A 3,215-nucleotide genomic window follows, 5' to 3' on the forward strand; every position below is an offset into this window, starting at 1 on the left:
AAGCAATCCTGCGCTTTTGCGGCCAGCTCCCAAGAAAGCGAGTTGAAGAATGGAGCTCAGGGGCACTGCAATTCACAAACCTGCAGTCTTAGAAATGATAACTCTCGTCCACAAATATATTGAGGGAAGGCAACGAAGAGGATTTGAAAGCAAGGCAGAATTGCAGGAAACAGATTTCAGGAGGTAGATTCGAATCGCCTTTAAAGCACAGGAAAAGCGGCAAAACCTCGACAATGATGCCCTTGGCCAAAAAGGGCGTATGCGTTTTTTCCTGAATATATTCAGGAAAAAACGCATACGCCCTTTTTGGCCAACCAAGCAACCTGGAAAGGCAAATCAGCGCTACAAAGAAGTCTCGCTTCCCATCGGTCAAAAGGGCCATGATGAATAAAGTGTCAAAACCAGAAATGCAGGACAGGCCATGGAGAAATGGGAGCCTTGCTACGCTGATGGGCGGGATGTAAATTGCCAACAGCCACTCTGGAGAAGTGTACAGTGTGTCCTGAAACATCTAAAAAACTCAGCTTAGAGAGCATAGGGCACTTCCACTCATGGGAGTATAAAGTGGGAAAACTAAAAATCAGCATGACACAGGCACCTCAAAGTTTTGGGCTACTCTGTTGACAAGAACCTCCACTTCGCTACACCTTAAATATCCCAGGAAAGAGAAGAATGGATAAAGAAGTTGCGGTCCTTATGTACAATGGAATATCACTCAGCCATGAAATCAATGTCATAAGGCTAGTAGCAGCATGATGAGTGGATTTAGGTATGACGATTCTAAGTGAAATAAGTCACACAGAAAAAGACACTTATCATAAGATATAACTTATAGAGGGAATGTAAAAACCGCTACCCTTGAACTGAATTACAAAACAGAACAGAGTCACACGTTTAGAAAACACACTATGGCTGCTTAACGGGAAAGGTGATGTGGGGTGATGCATAAAACACGGATTTCAAATTAGCTCAGATACCGTTCCAGAAACCCAATATGTAATAGACAAGACCTACTCCTTGCTCAGTGAACTGGACTCAACACCCCCTATTCACCGCCCAAGAATATATCTGACTAGTAAGAATCTTAAAACCTATGTATTGATATCTCTCTGTAAGTGAGTCAAATGGGTGTAAAGCGGCATAAACACAGCAGTGAAAAGCAGCTAAACCCCATTATAAAAATCAATTACGTTTCAAAACCCGTGAAACAAAGACAGTGAAAGAGAGAGAAATTCTTACAAAATTCGTTCAGGGGCTGTGATGCCACCTGGATTGACCATATCTAGACCCACAGCTGATTGAGACATAAGGGTGGACACTCTTGGGGCTGAGAGGTTTGGTGAGGTTGGGTGAGAAAACGCAGACCCTTTAAAGTAATACGGCGTGGTACCCATCCCATGGGTCCCAAATCTCCAGGTTCAAGGGCATCGTCCTACATTGAAAACATGCATGAGAAACCCCGAAGATGGTACACCGTGTGATCGGGAAAGGTTTCTAAAACGCACCTCATTTCTCATCTCCTTGCGCTCCGGTTCGCCATTCCAGCCGCTTTACTAGCAATCTCCCTCCTTGGAGAATCAGCACCTTTATCCTCCTGTTCCGTACAGGTTGCTAATTGTCCTGAGGATGAACGGGAAGAGGGGGAACCAATGAGAGACTAGCTCTAGGTGTTGGGGCAGGCACAGGTCATTCTATTTTCCCATCAGGAAGAAGAATTAACCACAGGCTCAGCCTGCCGCCAGGAACCAGAATACGGCCTGAAGCAATCCTGCGCTTTTGCGGCCAGCTCCCAAGAAAGCGAGTTGAAGAATGGAGCTCAGGGGCACTGCAATTCACAAACCTGCAGACTTAGAAATGATAACTCTCGTCCACAAATATATTGAGGGAAGGCAACGAAGAGGATTTGAAAGCAAGGCAGAATTGCAGGAAACAGATTTCAGGAGGTAGATTCGAATCGCCTTTAAAGCACAGGAAAAGCGGCAAAACCTCGACAATGATGCCCTTGGCCAAAAAGGGCGTATGCGTTTTTTCCTGAATATATTCAGGAAAAAACGCATACGCCCTTTTTGGCCAACCAAGCAACCTGGAAAGGCAAATCAGCGCTACAAAGAAGTCTCGCTTCCCATCGGTCAAAAGGGCCATGATGAATAAAGTGTCAAAACCAGAAATGCTGGACAGGCCTTGGAGAAATGGGAGCCTTGCTACGCTGATGGGCGGGATGTAAATTGCCAACAGCCACACTGGAGAAGTGTACGGTGTGTCCTGAAACATCTAAAAAAGTCAGCTTAGAGACCATAGGGCACTTCCTCTCATGGGGGTATAAATTGGGAAAACTAAAAATCAGCAAGACACAGGCACCCCAAAGTTTTGGGCTGCTCTGTTGACAAGAACCTCCACTTCGCTACACCTTAAATATCCCAGGAAAGAGAAGAATGGATAAAGAAGTTGTGGTCCTTATGTACAATGGAATATCACTCAGCCATGAAATCAACGTCATAAGGCTAGTAGCAGCATGATGAGTGGATTTAGGTATGACGATTCTAAGTGAAATAAGTCACACAGAAAAAGACACTTATCATAAGATATCACTTATAGAGGGAATGTAAAAACCGCTACCCTTGAACTGAATTACAAAACAGAACAGAGTCACACGTTTAGAAAACACACTATGGCTGCTTAACGGGAAAGGTGAGGTGGGGTGATGCATAAAACAAGGGTTTCAAATTAGCTCAGATACCGTTCCAGAAACCCAATATGTAATAGACAAGACCTACTCCTTGCTCAGTGAACTGGACTCAACACCCCCTATTCACCGCCCAAGAATATATCTGACTAGTAAGAATCTTAAAACCTATGTATTGATATCTCTCTGTAAGTGAGTCAAGTGGGTGTAAAGCGGCATAAACACAGCAGTGAAAAGCAGCTAAACCCCATTATAAAAATCAATTACTTTTCAAAACCCGTGAAACAAAGACAGTGAAAGAGAGAGAAATTCTTACAAAATTCGTTCAGGGGCTGTGATGCCACCTGGATTGACCATATCTAGACCCACAGCTGATTGAGACATAAGGGTGGACACTCGTGGGGCTGAGAGGTTTGGTGAGGTTGGCTGAGCTAACGCAGACCCTTTAAAGTAATTCGGCGTGGTACCCATCCCATGGGTCCCAAATCTCCAGGTTCAAGGACATCGTCCTACATTGAAAACATGCATGAGA

This window comes from Balaenoptera borealis (assembly GCF_965194805.1).
Source record: "Balaenoptera borealis genome assembly, contig: HAP1_SCAFFOLD_370, whole genome shotgun sequence".
Taxonomy (NCBI): domain Eukaryota; kingdom Metazoa; phylum Chordata; class Mammalia; order Artiodactyla; family Balaenopteridae; genus Balaenoptera; species Balaenoptera borealis.